Source organism: Rattus norvegicus, chromosome 6 (genome assembly GCF_021556685.1).
Source record: "Rattus norvegicus strain SHRSP/BbbUtx chromosome 6, alternate assembly SHRSP_T2T, whole genome shotgun sequence".
NCBI classification, from domain to species: Eukaryota; Metazoa; Chordata; class Mammalia; order Rodentia; family Muridae; genus Rattus; species Rattus norvegicus.
The window spans coordinates 71,551,619-71,573,630 of record NC_141539.1 but is presented as its reverse complement, the minus strand read 5'-3'; positions in this window follow the sequence as shown (position 1 = coordinate 71,573,630).

The window sequence follows — 22,012 nt, the reverse complement described above, 5'->3', positions numbered from 1 at the left end:
TATATATTGGAAGATCTTTTGGGTATATGCCCAGGAGTGGTAAAGCTGGATCCTTATGTAGTACTATGTCTAATTTTCTGAATTACCTCTGAACTTATTTACACATTGGTTTTACCAGCTTGCAACCTCACCAACAACAGAGGAGTATTTCTCTTTCTCGATATCATTGCCAGCATCTATTGTCACCCGAGATCTTGATCTTAGCCATTCTGACTGGTATGAGGTGGAATCTCAGCATTGTTTTGATTTGCATTTCCCTGATGACTAAGGATATTGAACATTTCTTTAGGATACTACTCAGTCATTTGATAATCCTCAGCTAACAATTCTTTGTTTAGCTCTATACCACATTTTTAATAGGGTTATTTGGCTCTCTGGAGTCTAACTTCGTGAGTTCTTTGTATATGTTGGATATTTGACCTATGTCAGATGTAGGATTGGTAAAGATCGTTTCCCAATCTGTTGGTTACCATCTTGTCCTAATGACAGTGTCTTTTGCCTTACCAAAGCTTTGCAATTTTGTGAAGTTCTATTTGTCAATTCTTGATCTTAGAGCATAAGCCATTGGTGTTCTGTTCAGGGAATTTTCCCCAGTGCCCATGTGTTTGAGGCTCTTCCCTACTTTTCCTTCTATTAGTTTGAGTGTATCTAGTTTTATGTGAAGGTCCTTGATCCATTTGGACTTGAGCTTTGTACACAACAATAAGAAATGGATTAATTTCCACTCTTTAACATGCTGACCTCAATTTGAACCAGCACCATTTGTTGAAAATGCTGCCTTTTTTTCCACTGGATGATTTTAGATCCTTTATTAAAGAATAAGTGATCTTAGGTGTGTGGGTTCATTTCTTGATCTTCAATTCATTTCTTTCATCTGTTTGGTTGTGTTTTCCTATAATTCTTTAAGGGAATTTTGTTACTTCTTTAAGGGCTTCTACTTGTTTACCTGTGCGGTCTTGTATTTTTTTTAAGGGAGTTATTTTGTCCTTCTTAAATTTCCCTATCATCATCATGAGATGTGATTTTAAATCCAAATCTTTTTTTTCCAGTGTCTTGGAATATTCAGTATTTGCTTTGGTGGGAGAACTGGGCTCTGATGATGCTATGTAGTCTTGATATCTGTTGCATAGTTTCCTGTGTTTGCCTCTTGCCATCTGGTAGTCTCTGATATTAGCTGGTCTTGCTGTCTCTGACAGTGCTTTGACCCTCCTGTGAACCTGACTGTCAACACTCATGAAGACAGGTTTTCTCCCAGTAGGATCTGGGTACAGAAATCTCTGGGACCGGGTCAGCTCTGCTGCAGGCAGAAACTGGGAGAGTCCTGTCCCAGACTTCTCCTGGGTTTGTGTGTTGTGAGGGCTCCAGGCAGGTCTCTCAAAGCAGAAGTGATGATCTTTCCTCTGCTCTTAAGTGTGTCAGCGCTCCTGTTGACCTGCTTTCAGCTTTGGGTGGATGCAGAGAACAGAAGGATTCTTTACCTGTCCAGAGGGCTCTATGCGGGTTCACCGTGGGCCAGGAATGTGAGCAGAAGTGGTGGTGGTCGCCCCTAAGCCCTCAGGATTGTCCGCAGTTCTGAGAATCCAGCTCTCTGGCTTTCAGCTCTGGGCTCAGGAGGAGACCGGATGGGTTCTCTATGTGCTTGCTCCTAGGTTCCAGTGTTCAGAGGGTTCTAGGTGGTTTCCTAGTGTGTCTTTTAATGACTAGAAGACATGAAAACAATAGAAATTTGCAATTGAATATCAATTTTTTTATTTTTCTCCTTAATCTACTGAAGAGAGAGGACAATCTTTTTAAGAAAGACTTTTTTCTTTAAAAATCCTCCTACTTTGAAGTATTCTGCCATGTTTAGATCAAATTCAGTCAGACTCACTTTATTGCCTAGTATTTGACTTATGGTTCTGACTATTTTTCAGAACCGTCTTCAATTTCTGCTTTGTTCCATTCATTGTGGAATTATTAAGACCATGGATTTATTTTTTTAATGTGTTGGCACTAATATAATGCTTGTCTTAGCATCATATTTAGTTAACATATGCTAAGTTGACCATTCACTGGTGTTATACTTTGGTGATTTTGATTTTGTCCTGCTACATATTTGTAGTAAGAATAAACTCAAATCCACTTGAAAAGATTTCCCTGATGAAGCAGTATAGATGAATATCATGCAATTGTGAGAATATGTTTGCATGCCTATTCTTTACTTTAGAAATTAAGGTGTGTGTAAAGTTAAACTTTATTTTGAATATGTACTTCATTGTGATTCTTTCAATGAAGAATTGTATCTACATGCTACATTTTAAATAGTCGTTTTTTGTAATATTGCATAATTTTTATTTACATTTCAAATGTTATCCTTTTTCCATGTTTTCCCTCCTCAAATCCCCTATCCCATCTCCACTCCCCCAACCACTAATCCACTCCTACCCACCTCCCTGCCCTGACATTCCTCCACACTGGGACATCACAGGACAAAGGTCCTCTCCTCCCATTGATGTCCAACAAAGCCATTCTCTGCTAAATATGTGACTGGAGCCATGGGATGCTGCATTTGTATTCTTTGGTTTGTGGTTTGGTCCCTGGGAGCTCTGGGTTGGTTAATATTGTTGTTCTCCCTACAGGGTTAGAAACTCCTTCAGCTCCTTGAGTCCTTTCTCTAACTCTTTCAATGGGGAACCTGTTCTCAGTCCAATGGTTGACTGAGAGCTTCTACCTCTGTATTTGTCAGGCTCTGGCAGAGCTTCTCAGGAGACAGCTATTTCAGGCTCCTGTCAGTCTGCACTTCTTGGCATCAGCAATACTGTCTGAATTTGGTGACTGTATATGGGTGGGGCAGTTTCTGGATGGCCTTTCCTTCAGTCTTTGCTCCACACTTTGTTTCTGTATTGCCTTCCATGTGTATTTTGTTCCCCTTTCTAAAAAGGACTGAAACATCCACACTTTGGTCTTTCTTTTTCTTGAGCTTCATGTGAGATAACCCAGTCACAAAAGAACACACATGGTATACACTTACTGATAAATGGATATCAGCTCAGAAGCTTAGAATACCCAAGATACAATTCACAGAACACATTAAGCACAAGAAGAAGGAAGACCACATAGATTTAAAAAAAAAAACTGACAGACCAAGCTACTGAAATAAGTCTGATTTTAAAGAAAAACAACTCAGTTTGTGTCTGATGATAATACTCAAACTTTGAAGAGTAAATTGAAGTTTGGAATGCTATATCAAATTCCTTGAGATTCACAACTCGTACAATGATTCCTGATGAGTTATCATGCCAAAACATTAATTTTAAATATTTTATAATGGAATGAATAACCATTATGAACACATGTATAATTTAATAAACCTGTATTTTTAAATGACCAAAGCATCATAAATAAAAGCTCCATTTAAAAATGTAAAACATGCCTTGGCATACTGTCTAGTGACACAAAAAGCTTTCACTGCTACAGCCTTAGATTTCATGGCCTGTATGACCTTTAAGAAACTACCAACACTGCAATTTTCTGTAGCTTTAGTGATAACCGTCCATTGTATTTTAAAGGAAAAATTAAATATCCTACTTTTTCCTGTATGTATATGTCAAATAAACAGAAATATTTTTACATATACTAAAAGCAACAAATGGCATGTATATAGGGGAAGAATGAAATAGGAGACTTCAACAAAAGATCTCTCAAACACCAAAGAGTTGAAATGGTTTCCTCCTCATGAGACCTCAAGAGAGAAAAAAACACATAGGTTCAGAATCAATGATACAACTCACAGATCATCTGAAGTTCAAGAAGGAAGACCAAAGTGTGTATGCTTCAGTCCTACATAGAAGGGGGGACAAAAAAAATCACTGGAGATAGAAGGAGGGAGTGACCTAGGAGGGAGAGAAGAGGAGGAAGACAAAAGGGGGTAGGATCTGGTGTGGGAGGAGACAGGGAGGGGGGAGAAGTACAGATATTCAGGGAAATGAGTGGATGTATATAAAAGTGGAGATGTGGAACTAGGAGTAACTACTAGGAAAAATAACCAGACCCTTCAGAGCCCCTAAGGACTAAACCACAAACCAAAGGGTATACATGGAGGTCTCCAGAGCTCCAGATACCTATGTAGCAGAGGATGATCCTATCAGACATTAATGAAAGGGGAGGATCTTGGTCTTGTGAGGCTAGCTCTCCCAGCATAGGAGGATGCTAGGGCAGTGAGACTGGAATATGTAGGTGGGAGAACATCTCATAGAAGCTAGGGGGTTGGGGGCAGGATAGGGGGCTTGCAGAGGGGAAACCAAGAAAAAGGATAACATTTGAAATGTGAATAATAAAATAACCAATAAAAACAAAAAGATTTCACCACGGGAGACATACTATTCCATGCATTCATTCTTACCATCATGGAATGCTTTCTTTGCATATCTAATTTTCTTATTTGAGACAAAAGGTAATTTTATCTTTCAATATCCACTTTCCACTTCTCTATTACTAAAGATATACTTAGGTTGCATATTTCAGTAGCAGTCTAAATGTGATTAATATTCATGTACAGTGTGCTTGGTACTTCTACCTTATATTTACTGTACTCATATCTATCTAGACTGTTCTTTTTTAAATTGATTTTATTTTATTTGTATTACTATGTAAACCTGAAACTGTGAGAGTGTTCAAAAATTTTTGAACACAATGCAATATAAATGTATTAAAAGTCTACTTTTAATAATGTCTGCTTTGAATTAGGTTATTATCTGCATGTATTTGATACCTCAAATCTGGTATGGACAGTGGTTTAAAAGTCTAAAGGGGAGAAAAATCATACAAATATTCTTTCCCTCTCCTCAAGAGAGAATTGATGCTCATTCACAGATAGGAACCCAAATCATTCAATAGTAAAGAAGCTGGAAATCCAATTATTGCTTAGCCATTTGTTATCCTGCAGGTGTAAATTATATACAAAAATGGTGTAATTTTAAAACGTCTATTTTATTTTACATTTGTTTAGTAATTTCTAAATAAAAATAATTCACTGAATAGATAGAGCTCTTCCTTCTCTTGCAGAATACCTGAATTTGGATCTAGCCACCCATACTATGTGTCTTACAAATGTTTCTAACTCCAACTCCAGGGCATCCAATAACCCCTTCTGGCCTTGGACGATACCTGGATATATATGGCATATATAAGCACACACAGATGCACATGCCAATACATAAATAGAATAAATTAATGACCCCGTCAGCAGGGACCCAGTTATTCAGGGTCCCGAAGGGGCGCTACCTTGGGCCTAAATGGGGGACGAGAGAAGAAGGAGACCAAGCAAGATTCTGTTGTCAAGGTCTCGTTTATTGGGATGAACGTTGCAGCTTTTAAGGCTTTCAGGTAGGGGGAATGTCCTTTGTGAAGCACAGAGGAGGGGGAGATGAGGGTATTGGCAGTGATAGCTGGAGGCAAAGAGGTCATGTGATGAGGTCAGGTGGTGGAGACACTGGGTGTTGACTGAGGAGATAACTGGTATCTGCTCGAGCTGAGGCATCCCTTGAATGTTATCTTCCTGTGCTATAAACTCATGGGAGAGGCTTTCATCCAACACTCTTAAGACTTAAGGCAGTCATCTTAGGGGTGAGTCTCTGTGGCCAAACAGCCCAGAGTCACCTAGTCACTTTTAACCATGCAGTTCAAAAAGCAGCTAGGCCCAAATCCAATATGGCTCTGTACATCTCCCCCATTATTCTTTTTTTTTTTAAAGGACCATTAGGTGGAAGTAGTGGTCTGAGAGAGATCAGACACACATGCCTCACAGAGTGCCCAGCTTGGCCATGGCGAGCCACTCTTGCAGTTAGGACTGCACACCAATGGCTAGGAATGAACTTATGCTGTAACATACTGCTCTGGGCTATACGTGTGTGTTTATTGGGGGAGAAACTGGGCAGAGGAGCATTTGACCGGCCCATTCGTTTAAATGGGGTGTAGCTACCTCTGTCTTAGGATCGACCTCTCGAACCCCAGCCTTATCTGTCATAGGATCACCTTGTCGCCCCCAAGGCACCATGTCTTAGATTGGTCAAGGGTCAGAGGAAGTTGCCCGTCGCTGAGGATAGCTACATTGGATCATCTTCTCATTCCTCTTATTTGAGCCCAGGGGCGAAAGAGTAGGAGCCAGATGGCATTAATTTAAGAGATTGTGGAAGTTGAGCCTCTCCCGATAAGTAATGGGCACCTCATCTGGTTCTCCTCAGCTGCTACCACCAAAGGCTGTAGTCAAGCCACTCCTATAATAAAATTTAGAATTCCCAAATGTTAGCAACTACTCCAGAAAGTTCACCCACTGTGCTTGCCTAACAATAGATTGGGGGAGGGTAACTCCAGACACTGCAGACACAATGACTGCAGCAGTAATGGCTGCTACAATAGCAGCAAAAATGCCAAGGTCTTTCCCAGGACAGTTCAGGATCAGTCATTCTTCTCTGGAACAACCAGCAGGCAATGGAACCATGTCTGAGATCTGCACAACCAGGGCAGAGTTCCCCAGTTCACAGCAGCTTTACTCAGGTGGCATTCCTGTGAAGCTACAGACTGCAAGATGGCAACACCAGTTAAGGCAGCAAGAGTCACCAGGGGAATGAGGGGGGCAGGGGTAACGGCTGGAGTCCAGTCTTCTCCAGGGAGCAGCAGTGCACAAAGGGTCGGAGCGCAGGCCGCGGTGGGACAGGACACAATGACTGCAGCAACACCAAAATCTCTGTGATGACAAAAGATGAGGGGGGAATCTTCCATCTTCCTCCAAGGGCAGAGGAATGACTCCAGGGACCTGAACCACAAGAGCTGAATCTTCATGCTCCCAGGATCAGCATGGCTCACCAGCCACTCGGGCAGATGGCACACTCCTATAGCATCCTGTAGAAAAAACACAAGGATTCCCTCTTCCCCATAAAAATATCTGAACAGGATCAAGCCAACATGTGGATCTTTCTATTTCACCTAGGCAGAAGTATGCCTAGTTGTAGGGTGTCATAAACTCAGAGTGTTCCTTGGCATCCAAATTTTAAAATTGAAATAAAAGGAGCATATTTTAGCATACAGGGATAACTCCCCTTTTTTAATTTATTAAAATATTGTTAAAATATTATTTATTAAGATAAGTCCTTGAGGATTAAATTGAGGACACTGAGCACTTGTATTTATAAATTGTCTCCAGCATTATTGTTTTGGATATATAAAGAATGAGATTTTTTGACTAACTGTTCCTATGTAAGGCCTATAATCTGCCTGGTATCATTGTCCTCCCTTGCTAAGGGGTCCAGGCAATCCAGTTTGAGTTCTTAAATGGCGTATAAAGGAACAGTACTTAGTGCTCTTAACCACTAAGCCATCACTCCAGCCCCTCACCAGCTTTATTTACCTAAACATAAGCATCCAGATTCAGTCGTACTAGAAATCCCTGAGCTGGTAAGATGAGGATGGGAGTTGAAAGTAAGCAAATGGAGTCTTCCTCTTTTTGTGAGGGAGTGTTATCAACTCCATTATCATTTTCAAAGAGCTGGGTCTATGATTTTGTTTAGTTGTCTGAGCCAGAGACTGAAAGGACAGTGAGTTGTCAGACATTCACACTGAAATCATCACTCACTGATTTCAAGTAGAAAATCTGCCTCTAATATAGCATTAAGTAATTGTATAATTTGAGGGCTAGTAGTATCTAAAATAGGAAACTTTTTAATCAACTGTAAACCATAAGCCACACATTGGCTATCAGTATATGAATTGAAAGCTTGATTTTTTTTAACATTTTAAAAACTGGCTACAATTAATTAATAATCTGTGCTGAAGCAGGGAAAACTCAAGAGAATAAACAAGTGACCCAATCATACATGTAGCCTTTTCATTAGATGAACCACTTATAAATACAGTCAGCTCATTTCCTATGGGTTGCATGCACAAATTTATAGAAAGTACAAAAGCATGCAAAGAGTAAATTATCAATTTTGCCTGAAATTTGTATATGTAATAGGCCAAATATCAGTATTTTGTAATAACCAATTAACTGTTGTTTGGAATAAGATATGTTTTACCAGGTTTCTTTTTAAAATACTTCCATGACTCTAGCCTACAATTCTGTACTAATACGACAAAAGCTTTATCTCCAATGAGGATAACAAAGTTAAGTCTTCTGGTAAGGTGAGGTACTTTGGCAATTAACATATCCTTAGAAGCTTAAAATTAGTTTTAAATGTTAAAAATGAATATTGAATCTTTTCTGGAGCAATACCTACTCCCCAAATATTAAAGCTCATTTTGAGAGCAAAGGTTTGTAGTAAAAATTTCCATATAAACAAACTGCATTAATCCTTCGTAAATCCTGTAACAATCTCTACCTGTTTGATTTTTTCTCAATTATAAATAAGTTTGAGTTAGTCATTTAACACTGACAATCCTTAATCACAGTCCTTAAGTTCTCCTTGTAACACCAGAGCACAGCCACAACTTTGGGAAGTCACCTGAGTTCTGAGTATGTGACTAGGCAGCTTCCCTTGGGGCAGTGGAATTAGCATCAAAATACAGGTAACTCCAGGGCAAACCACAACTTTGGAAAGCAAAACTCAACCTCCAACAAACTAGTCTCCAAAATCCAGTCTCCAAGACACCGAGTCTGTCCTTCATGCTACTAAGTTTGACTGCCAATTCCTACATATGAACGCAGGATGGTGCGGGTCTCCAATACCTTTAGAAGCCTGGTTTTTAGAATAAGAATTCCATAAAAATATTACCTCAATTTAGACCTGCTTCCCTAGGTTGGCCCATGTCACATGTTGTCTAGAATGACTTTTTTAACCATCTCCAATAACTTAAAAGCCAATAACCTATGACCAAGGCATGTAGAGCATATTTATACATTTAAAACCAATCAGAAACAAAATTGAAGTGGCTATACATGTCTTTAATATTTACACCAAGCACCGTTTTTAGTTTTCTAGCTGTGATTTTAAGAGAAGCACCTTGTCACCTGTTGAGTCCAATAATCACAGTCAAAGATTTTCTAAGAGAAACAGCCATCAGTTTCATTACCATAGAAGCTGTGAAGCTCCTGGTGTCTTTAGGATCAGCTAATATAAACATTTAGCTACCCCCTGTGGGGCTTGCCCAGCGGACTTAGGTTTCTAGCTACAGATGTAGGCTTTAAAAGCCAATTGAAACTGATTTTTATTCATTGTTCCCTTCTTGAAATGAGTTAAAACCAAGTCAAGGTGTGAACGACAGGCAGATAAAGTTTTTACCATTTTTTCTTTTGAACATGAAACATAAAACATTTAAGCAACGAGAAACAAAAACCACAGACATAAACTGACAGACATGGACAGCTTGGTGCACCAAGGACAGACAATAGACAAAGAGGGAAAAAACTAGATGGTGTCCCACCGAAGGGACCTACATATCCTACCTATGGAACCCAGAACCAGAAATAAGCATTTCTCCAATAGGAGCCAGCAGAGAGGCAGGACGTCTCCTGCCTTTCTTCTGTTCCTAGGAGAGCTCTAAAAAGTTTTTCTCCTCTGCAGAGAGTCCGGGAGGACTGTTTTTCCCAAACCCATTCTCTCTCATGTCTAGGGTGTAAACTATCACTAATCAGGGTCCAAAGACTAAAATATAACTCTAAAAGAACGCATATGTAAAAACACTTTACCATTACCTTGTCCCTTTTTTATTATAAGTTTTACTTAAGCTAGCCCCACACTGTTTACAGTTAACCAGGGACACCTTTCATCAATAAAACAAAAAAAAAAAATCTTGATTAAATCCTTTTTTTTTTTAACTCTTTCCTCTCTCCCTGAATGAGCGCTTGATCTCTCCTATGAATCAAGCCTCCTTAGACAATACCTTCCCTATGGCGATGGGACGACACTTATTCGACTGGTCTTACCTCCCTCTCCAGCGATGCATGAGCGATGCAGCCTGAAGAGTCCTCAATCCTTCTGTGGATCTCCTGTCTCTGTCGTCTGGTAGTTGGCCCTACTTTGGAGTCCCTGTTCGGGTGCCACTTGTCCCCACCAGTGGGGACCCAGTTATTCAGAGTCCCGAAGGGGTGCTACCCTTGGGCCTAAATGGGGGGCGAGAGAAGAAAGAGACCAAGCAAGATTCTGTTGTCAAGGTCTTGTTTATTGGGATGAACGTTACAGCTTTTAAGGCTTTCAGGTAGGGGGAATGTCCTTTGTGAAACACAGAGGAGGGGGAGATGAGGGTATAGGCAGTGATAGCTGGAGGCAAAGAGGTCAGGCGATGAGGTCAGGTGGTGGAGACACTGGGTGTTGACTGAGGAGATAACTGGTATCTGCTCGAGCTGAGGCATCCCTTGAATGTTATCTTCCTGTGCTGTAAATTCATGGGAGAGGCTTTCATCCAACACTCTTAAGACTTAAGGCAGTCATCTTAGGGGTGAGTCTCTGTGGCCAAACAGCCCAGAGTCACCTAGTCACTTTTAACCATGCAGTTCAAAAAGCAGCTAGGCCCAAATCCAATATGGCTCTGTACAAATTAAAGATTAACAACAAAAGGGAATTAAACAAACAAATAAAAAAGCCAAATTGGAAGAGTAACTATACAAAAAAAAAAAAAACCCTTAAGAACTAAAGATATGGTGCAGTGGAACATTTTGTTAAGATAATATTTTGTATTTTATGAAATGGCTTAACTAATGACAGCTGTTGCAATGGAAATTGAAGACCTTAATTCTAACCTCAGGAAACCCAGCTGGAAAGGATGGGATTGATTCTATTGGTTGCTTTCTGAACTCCAAGTGTACCCACTGGCTCTTCTACACTCATGCATACATACCAACACACACACACACACACACACACACACACACACACACACACACGCACACAAACACACATTAAATGTAATAAACATGAGTAAAATTAAACATTTAAATGCTATCATGTGTGCCTACTTTCCTTAAATAAACACAGAAGATGCAAGATAAAAAATGAGATTTGACAATTCAGTAACAGCCATACAATCCCCACTGTTACTCATTTTAAAACCTAGATGAGTATAATGGAATGTTCTTGTACATAAAAGTCACTTAGTATATAGGGGTGGAATGGAAAGTAGTCTCTGTTGCAGCTCAACTTGTAATATTTATTCCTGTATACAAATGAAGATCAAAGTAAGCAAAAACATGAGGTTGCATTTTAATGTAAGTATCCATTATCTAATGTTTAGGTAATGGAAGCCAAACGATCTCATTATTATGTGGTCTATTACAGTGAATACAAAATGAACTCATCACGAAGCCACATTTTCTTTAGAAACTATTGCAGCTTGATCAATGACAAGGGAAACATATATATGCAAACTTCTTTAGATGACTAATTTGAATTTTGTGTTAACTGCTAATGCATTATTAATCAACAGTTCATTATAATTTCAAATAACTTCAGTTTATGTGTGCTTTATTTGTACACAACTCATTTGTGTAATCTCTTGCTTCATAAAATTTTGTCTCTATTTGAATATTATTATCCTTCCATAATAAGTATATATATATATATATATGCAAGTATCACGTTAAAGGATATCAAAACATTGTGTTTAGACCATAAAAATATAATACTTTTTCACAGCTACTTGTTCATTAGCTTGATGTTTATCCAAACATAAAGATTGAGCTCTGGCTTAAAGTATACACCACATGAAGGACAACTTCTTAAACATAAATATTATTTTGTGTTGCTTCAACTTTTATTTTTCTTAATTGATTTATTAGAAAAAATGAAACTCTGTTGGTATATGAATTGTTTTGATTTACAGGACAATATCCAAGATAAACTATTAGCAGTATATAAGATCATATTAATAAAATCAATAGAGAGGTAACCATGTGTAGTTGATTTATTTTAACACAGAATTTTAAAAGATATATTTTTGCAAGCTAATGTTTGTGGTAAACAATATAATCTAAAGAGAAAGCAAGTATGCTGTTGTTAGGAAAATCTTTAATATTAACACAAGAAATGGCAATAGTATTTGTTTCTTCACTGAGAAAATTACTAAAATTCTATATGATTGCCAACAAGAGTTTTGCAGTATTTATGTATTTTTGTCATGCATTACTAACTTTTCCCTATAACTTAATGGTTTATAGAAAGCATAGCCATTTTTACAGAGGGTTAACTTAAGAAACAGCTCTTTCACACATCAATTTCGAACAGTGATTCTCTAGCTTTTATATTACATCATAAGTACCTCCTCATAACTTTGGTAGGAACCAGTGTTTGCTGTATCTCCCATTCTCTGGGAAGACCTATGGTTGGATTTCTGAATACTGAACATCTATTGCTTGTGTATGTTTTATATTTCTTACTCTTCACATGGAAATAAGAGATGTAGAAGATTAGTTAAACATGCTCTTACAAGGTTACAAGGGAGCTATTAGCAAGTACCTTTATGTCATTATTTTGAAAACGGCTAGTGCTTACTTAGAGCTTAACAAGTCAAGACCTGAAATTTAAAAACATTTGTATCTGAATTATATAAATTAATAATCAGTACAGGCCCATGAGTTTTTGAGGTGTTATCTACATTTTAGAGATAAGAAAATCACTACCGATTGTCAATTTCCTTGAGAGTTAGAGCTGGAAAGAAAAAGATTAAAACTCAGATAACTACATTCAGAAATTTGAATTATTCACCACTGTTGACTTATTGTATTATTATTTTAACTAAAAACAATTTTTTGACTTTTTATCAAATAACTTGCTGCTGTTTCAACATCAGAAATTATAGATTTGACTTCTTACATGCCTGAATTTTAATTTTATACACATACAGAAACAAATATGACTTAGACCACTGGAGAGGAAATACTAATCTTTAATCACTTGAACAAAAGAAAATATTAAAAATTCAACAGAATCAGCTCCTTGTAAGTAATATCTTTTTAATTACTCTGTAGATATATTGTTGGTTGAATTTCTGCTATTGTGACAAGATAGCATAAGAAAAGCTATTTAATTTGGTTTGCAATTCAAGTTTACCTTATGCTGGGTTTGTCACCTCAGAAGAAGCCAAAGAAAAGAGAGGGAGAGCAGTGAAGACTTCTGCTCAGCTCACTTTCTTCATTTTGTAGTATCTGAGATAAAAGTTCAGAAAATGATCGTTTCCACATTTAGAGTGGGTTCTTACATAATAATTAACCCAATAAAGATAATTCCTGGGAGGCAAGCTATTATCTTGGGTGATCTCTCTCGATCTCATCAAGTTGCTAATTGGAACTAACCACTCTTGGTCTTTAAAGAAGACACAGCTGTAAAGAGAGCCTGCAGGACTTCCAGAGGACCAGAATTCTCTTTCTTGTACCTTCAGGCAGCTAACAATCACCAGTGGTTTGAAACCTACATACATGTTCAACTTTCACAATTTTGTGTCTATGTTCTGTGGAGTGTCTTTTGTGAACAGTTCTTTACCTAAGGCAGTTCAATGAGTTTCTCTATAGAGATGCCAACCTAGAGACTGCGGTTTTGAAATTTCCTTGACCACCTCAGTTCCTTCTCTCAATTACTTACATTCTCAAGACACATACAAAAATGCCTCTAGATTGTCATATGAATGCCCCCAGTCCAGTTTTTGTTAAAGTTCATGGTCCCCTCTGAAATTTTATGACCTGGGCCTCCAATGTCCACATTTCTTTCAATTTCTAGTCATCCAGGTTTACAGGAGAATGATGTTTCACGTTTGGATTGCAGCATTCAAGGACATTTCCCAATGTAAGATTCTGAATCACTTTATATTCCTCCCACAAATCATTTTCAAAAACAGAAGATTTAGAACAAGCACCTAACTTCTCAGGACCTATTTTTGTTATTTTAATAAAATGTATTGATAAAAGGAAATTATGGAAAGAAAGAAGAGTTTGTTTCAGATAAATCTGAGGTTAAATCTACAATGGCGGAAAATCTTGACAATAGAAGCTTGAGGCAGATGAACAATGCATCCATAATCAAACACAATGTACAGATCAGTTTTTCCCATTTTTCTTGTTCAGAATCCCACTCATGGGAATGGTTCGAATCACTATAAGGGGAGTCTTCCCATATAACTTAACTAATCAAAGTCATTCCCTTATAGGCAAGATAAGTCTAGAGCTCATCAGAGTAAAATTGCAGATGAACCACCACAAGCACATTCAGAATATTCTGCATAAAATATGAATAAAAATTAGATTTTTTCTTTAAGTTTGATATTATAATATTTGGTAATACATATTTTTTACAGGTTAGTGAACCATTCACCTTCCTAAACTTTTCTGCATGTATTTATTTTAGGATTATGCTGACAAGACTATAGTAAGAATACGTGTTCCAGTTAAAATAAATCCCATAATTTTGTAGTACTCTGTTAAGACACTGATTTTTTGTTTGTTTTTTACTTATTACACATTTTGAAAGAAAGTGATTAAAAGAAATGAAACTTTCATCAATAAATCTTGTTTAACAGCTCCTCTACTACAAACACAGGTTATCAAGAATTCAGATATATGAACAATATAGCCAGATTTTATGCTGTCGATTTCTAGTGACTATAATTTTAAATTTTGTTTTGTCATCATTGTTGTTGTGTTTGAACACAGGGTTTCTCTTTGTAATCCTTGCTGTTCTTGAACTTGATCTATAGCTGGCATCAAATGCAGAAATACCCTTCATCTGCCTCCAGAGTCATGGGATTAAAGGCATGAGTCACCACCCCTGACTTTTATGAATTTCTTCATAGATACAGGGAAAAGCAAGTGAATTTTTATTCTCCTTAGGAAAAGCAAGACTTATAATTTAATGTGTATCTTCTGCACTCAGAGTAAATAATTATTTTACTAACATTATGACAAGTGAAACAAGTTTAAGAATGAAAAAATGTGTATTGTAACATGTTTGCTGCTATACCCCTAATTGTTATCTATAAAAATGTGCAAGGAAACTTGGAATTGGCCTTGCCTAGCTGCCAAGAGAGGCATGTGTCATATGTTTTTCAAACTAGAGTACATGGTACCTGGGGCCTTCCATTTTCCAAGATACTAATGCACTCTCTTAGACAATGGAGCATTCAGGCCACTGTGTGTTTCTCTGTATGTTCCCTCAGTAGTCAAACATGTGTGGAAATCTGATAGGAAAATTGGCCTTAAACTTTAATCTTATGTACTTGTGAAAACCATCGTAAACTGGCAACTGCAATGGTATTGATCCTGGCAATTGTTATCACATATGGGTTCTGATAAAGGTATTAAAAAGTCTGACTGTTCACTATTAGAAAGTTGTTACAGCTTCAGTTGTTCTATGGCCTAATTAATTCTGGCCTAATGTAATTCCTATGGGCAATATCAGGTAACCTTGACCTAGTAAGTACACCAAATTGTGCTATTACAAAGGCAATGAGACAAAACCAAACATTGATGAAAAATCCTAAACAAGTAAATAAAAATCAATATTGTAATTTTGTAAACAACAGAGGTATTTATTTTCTCTTATATAGTTAAAGGACTCCATGAAGTTGACATCAAGTTAAAGAAACCTGGGCAAACTACTTGTAAGTAAAAGCTCATAAAAATTAAACATTAGAATAGTATTTCTAGGATTAAAACTGATATAAAAACTGGTTTAACAACTGATGAATATATTAAATATGAAGACATGTAGAAATTATATAAAAAATAAATATCATTGCATATATAAATTTACATAGCAATTATAAGACGAGAATTGAAGGAAATTATAGCAAAGGACATATGTCAAAGTACACATCAAATTGCTTATGATCATCAATATACAGTTGTATAATTTCAATATGAAATACATTTTCAATAAATATAAGTTGTTTTTATAAGATAGATGAGTCTGTGATTTGGGTTTTCTACATCATCCTTAAATCTTCAATTTTGAAGAAGTTAGTGTTCACCATTTTTGTTTCCTCAGAGGACTTTATGCTGTTGTTATTCTTTTCTAGAATTCACCAAAATACAAGTTCAAGTTGCCCATAACTACTTTGAACTTCTAAGTTTTTGAACACTGTAAAAATATACTTAATAAACATCTTTGCTACTAAGAACATACAAAACTCAAATTGAATTACTAACAAATCGGTTGCAGTATTCAATTTGCATACATAGACTTTTGGAAACTCTGTTGTAAGTATAGTTATTACTAGATTTTTTAAAGCTCCTTTGGTCTGTTCTCTTTTGAAGAACTCGAATGAAGACGTGGACCAGCAATCTTCTTTAATTCAATGATAATTATCCAGAAGAAATGTCTCTCTTAACTTGCAATCTCTTTTATAAACTGACTTGCTGAAACCTCTGATTATACCAATTTTCACTGAAAATTCTGAACCCTTACTCCATTCCATATCTAAAGCACTCTGGTGCATTAGCCAAATGTCCAGGTTAAATTAGGTGACTTATATGCTCCTGATTAAATCTATTTTCTAGTTACATGACCTCTATCCACAGTCAGGTAGGTATATACATGTCTATAAATATTAAAATCCAGAATTTGCATGTTCAAGAAAAAATTGAATATTTGCTTAACTGAGTTGGGCTTACCTTACATACATAACTATTTGGCTTCTGAGTTATGTTTCTTATGTTTATCAAAACATTGATATGTGATAATTTCAGGATATCACAGGTATGTCTATTTGAAATAGTAATATAAACTTGATGGGGCTGGAGAAATGGCTCAGAGTTTAAGAGCACTGAATTTTCTTCCAGAGGTCCTGTTTTAATACCCAGCAACCACATAGTGGCTTAAACCATCTGTAATAGAATCCAATACCCGCTTGTAGTGTGCCTGAAGACAGTTTATTCACATACATGACATAATACACTCTTGAGGAACATATACTTAAGAAGAAAAAAATGATTTCAGTTATCATTTTTATTTTGCTCTTAAATCAGTGTTTACTGTAGCCCAGATTTTCTTTAGATTTGCAAGGTGACCCTTTTTGTAGAAGTATCATTTACACAAATGGCAAAGAGAGACACAAGGATGAGTAGCGTAAAGAAACTAAAGATTTATAAATGCATTTCTATTATCCATGCATCTGTACATGGACTTCGACACTTACTTTAAGTCCTTGCTCTTGTGACTACAACAGGAATAAACAAGAGTGCTCAAGGACCTCTGTAATAAGATGCAGTGTCCTATGGGCATAAGCACAGGAGTGGTATGTGTGCATCACTTGGTAATTCTATTTTAAATTTTTCAAAAATGTTAGAACTGGTTTCAATACTAATCAATCCAGCTTCAAATACAGGGTTTCAAACTGTCTATGGATACAAATGGAACACTGGATGTGGAATATTAGGGATAGGTGTTTGGAATGTAGACATAAGTAACATGAAAGCAAGAAAGAGCCCCTTGCAGGTGGAAGTGTCCTTAGTAGATGAGAAATGGAAAGTAGATTAAAAATCAACAAAACAAGGTATGTTTGAAAACAAGATATAAGGTGAATATTTTATGATAATTTAAAACATAAAATTTAAAACATAAAATTTCACAACTGAGGATAGCAATCACGTTCACAGTGAAATTCCATTTATTATGCAAAAATTATCCTACTTTGGACATTTTAGTGTTAAAACACTAGTATTAAGATTTGTGATGATTTAAGCAACCTAGTAATACAGTTATCTTATGTTCATATTATCCTATATCTTCCCAAATGGATTTCTTGTGATCTTTCACTGTCTACATTTTTCTGCATTGAACAGACATTGTTTCAGTCTTTAATTTGTGAAATGTAAAATTTTGAATATATTTCTTTTAATTTTTCAAAATACATCCTTCTTTTTGAATTTAAGACAAATATATCTTTACATGGAAGTTATGATTGATATGTTGCTAGTTCAAAAATGTCAGGCTTTCTTCTTCAGGGAACTTATCAATTAGGAAAGAGATGTTAATTCTGCCCCTTTATCTATAACTACCTGCATTCTTCTGGCCTTTATGCACTGAAGGCAATTGGGTGCTTGGAAAATATGGAATGAAACTTATGTCATTGTTGTCCATAGGGGTTATACATTTGTCTCAATGTATTCACATATTTTTCACAAATATTCAGGAAATAAATTGGCAGAGGTTTTTCCAATAATTAACAAAGAGGATAAGTTGTTTGTGCTAAAACTTTTAATTGAACATAAGCATTTAAAATAACTCTTAAATCTTTAAAAAAGATGAAGTACATGTAAAGGCTGAAAAGTTGAACCCAAAGTGATATTAATGTGAGATTGGATGAGCCATTCTTGGCTGTCCCCTGAAGCTGTCCCATTTGTCTAAGGATACTAAATACTCAACTGATGCAGGAAAGTGGTTCACATGCCCAGGAACTGGTATCACTGCTCACACAAGTTAGTCTTATATCCAGGTGAATAAGAGAGAATTAGCAAAATAATAAACCTACAGTTTCCTGGAACATCTGTCTTAGTCAGAGTTTCTATTCCTTCACAAACATCATGACCAAGAAGCAGGTTAGGTAGGAAAGGGTTTATTCAGCTTACATTTCCACATTGCTGTTCATAACCAAAGAAAGTCAGTACTGGAACACACACCTGAAACAGGAGCTGATGCAGAGGCCATGAAGAGATGTTTCTTACTGACTTGTTTGCCCTGGCTTGCTCAGCTTGCTTTCTTATAGAACCCAAGATGACCAGTCCAGAGATAGCACCATAGACAAAGGGCTGGGTCCTCCCCGCCTGATCATTAGTTGAGAAAATGGCTTCCAGCTGGGTCTCATGGAGGCATTTCTGAAACTGAGGTTCCTTTCTTTGTGATAACTTCAGCTTGTGTCAAGTTGACACACATAACTAGCCAATACAACATCCCTCTTCCTCGTACACTCTAATATCTTGAAATATTTCACGTTGCTTTAAGTATCTGTTTTTCCACCACTGCCATGTACATTCCGTGAAATATTCTCTCTTCAGGAAGGACATGGGAGTTTTTGGTTAAAGAAAGGATGTGTTGCTTGATGTAGCAGGGACTTTCCCACCCAAGACAACCTCCAGTTTTAATGACATGAAGCACACACGATTGAGTTAATATAGATTTATTTTGTTTCTTATTAGATAATTAAAAATTATTGAATATTAACATACTAAATTTATATCGAGATTCATTTTTCCTAATCTTTATTAACTTGAGTATTTCTTATTTACATTTCGATTGTTATTCCCTTTCCTGGTTTCTGGGCCAACATCACAATAACCCCTCCCCCTCCCCTTCTATATGGTTGTTCCCCTCCCCATCCTCCCCCCATTACCGCCCTCCCCCCAACAATCACGTTCACTTGGGGTTCAGTCTTGGCAGTATCAAGGGCTTCCCCTTCTACTGGTGATCTTACTAGGATATTCATTGCTACCTATGAGGTTGGAGCCCAGGGTCATTCCATGTATAGTCTTTGGGTAGTGGCTTAGTCACTGGAAGCTCTGGTTGGTTGGCATTGTTGTACATATGGGGTCTCGAGCCCCTTCAAGCTCTTCCAGTTCTTTCTCTGATTCCTTCAACGGGGTACCTATTCTCAGTTCAGTGGTTTGCTGCTAGCATTCGCCTATGTATTTGCTGTATTCTGGCTGTGTCTCTCAGGAGAGATCTATATCCGGTTCCTGTCGGCCTGCACTTCTTTGCTTCATGCATCTTATCTAATTGGGTGACTGTATATGTATGGGCCACATGTGGAGCAGGCTCTGAATGGGTGTTCCTTATATCGAGATTCTTTTTTTTTTTTTTTTTTTTTTATTAACTTGAGTATTTCTTATATACATTTCAAGTGTTATTCCCTTTCCCGGTTTCCAGGCAAACATCCCTCTACCCCCTCCCCTTCCTTATGGGTGTTCCCCTCCAAACCCTCCCCCCATTGCCGCCCTCCCCCCATAGTCTAGTTCAATGGGGGTTCAGTCTTAGCAGGACCCAGGGCTTCCCCTTCCACTGGTGCTCTTACTAGGATATTCATTGCTACCTATGGGGTCAGAGTCCAGGGTCAGTCCATGTATAGTATTTAGGTACTGGCTTAGTCCCTGGAAGCTCTAGTTGCTTGGCATTGTTGTACTTTTGGGGTCTCGAGCCCCTTCAAGCTCTTCCAGTTCTTTCTCTGATTCCTTCAGCGGGGGACCTATTCTCAGTTCAGTGGTTTGCTGCTGGCATTCGCCTCTGTATTTGCTGTATTCTGGCTGTGTCTCTCAGGAGCGATCTACATCCGGCTCCTGTCGGTCTGCACTTCTTTGCTTCATCCATCTTGTCCAATTGGGTGGCTGTATATGTATGGGCCACATGTAGGGCAGGCTCTGAATGGGTGTTCCTTCAGTTTCTGTTTTAATCTTTGCCTCTCCCTTCCCTGCCAAGGGTATTCTTTTTCCTCATTTAAAGAAGGAGTGAAGCATTCACATTTTGATCATCCGTCTTGAGTTTCGTTTGTTCTAGGGATCTAGGGTAATTCAAGCATTTGGGCTAATAGCCACTTATCAATGAGTGCATACCATGTATGTCTTTCTGTGATTGGGTTAGCTCACTCAGGATGATATTTTCCAGTTCCAACCATTTGCCTACGAATCATAAACTCATTGTTTTTGATAGCTGAGTAATATTCCATTGTGTAGATGTACCACATTTTCTGTATCCATTCCTCTGTTGAAGGGCATCTGGGTTCTTTCCAGTTTCTGGCTATTGTAAATAAGGCTGCAATGAACATAGTGGAGCACGTGTCTCTTTTATATGTTGAGGCATCTTTTGGGTATATGCCCAAGAGAGGTATAGCTGGATCCTCAGGCAGTTCAATGTCCAATTTTCTGAGGAACCTCCAGACTGATTTCCAGAATGGTTGTACCAGTCTGCAATCCCACCAACAATGGAGGAGTGTTCCTCTTTCTCCACATCCTCGCCAGCATCTGCCGTCACCTTAGTTTTTGATCTTAGCCATTCTCACTGGTGTGAGGTGAAATCTCAGGGTTGTTTTGATTTGCATTTCCCTTATGACTAAAGATGTTGAACATTTCTTTAGGTGTTTCTCAGCCATTTGGCATTCCTCAGCTGTGAATTCTTTGTTTAGCTCTGAACCCCATTTTTTAATAGGGTTATTTGTTTCCCTGTGGTCTAACTTCTTGAGTTCTTTGTATATTTTGGATATAAGGCTTCTATCTGTTGTAGGATTGGTAAAGATTTTTTCCCAATCTGTTGGTTGCCGTTTTGTCCTAACCACCGTGTCCTTTGCCTTACAGAAGCTTTGCAGTTTTATGAGATCCCATTTGTCGATTCTTGATCTTAGAGCATAAGCCATTGGTGTTTTGTTCAGGAAATTTTTTCCAGTGCCCATGTGTTCCAGATGCTTCCCTAGTTTTTCTTCTATTAGTTTGAGTGTGTCTGGTTTGATGTGGAGGTCCTTGATCCACTTGGACTTAAGCTTTGTACAGGGTGATAAGCATGGATTGATCTGCATTCTTCTACATGTTGCCCTCCAGTTGAACCAGCACCATTTGCTGAAAATGCTATCTTTTTTCCATTGGATGGTTTTGGCTCCTTTGTCAAAAATCAAGTGACCATAGGTGTGTGGGTTCATTTCTGGGTCTTCAATTCTATTCCATTGGTCTATCTGTCTGTCTCTGTACCAATACCATGCAGTTTTTATCACTATTGCTCTGTAATACTGCTTGAGTTCAGGGATAGTGATTCCCCCTGAAGTCCTTTTATTGTTGAGGATAGCTTTAGCTATCCTGGGTTTTTTGTTATTCCAGATGAATTTGCAAATTGTTCTGTCTAACTCTTTGAAGAATTGGATTGGTATTTTGATGGGGATTGCATTGAATCTGTAGATTGCTTTTGGTAAAATGGCCATTTTTACTATATTAATCCTGCCAATCCATGAGCATGGGAGATCTTTCCATCTTCTGAGGTCTTCTTCAATTACTTTCCTCAGTGTCTTGAAGTTCTTATTGTACAGATCTTTTACTTGCTTGGTTAAAGTCACACCGAGGTACTTTATATTATTTGGGTCTATT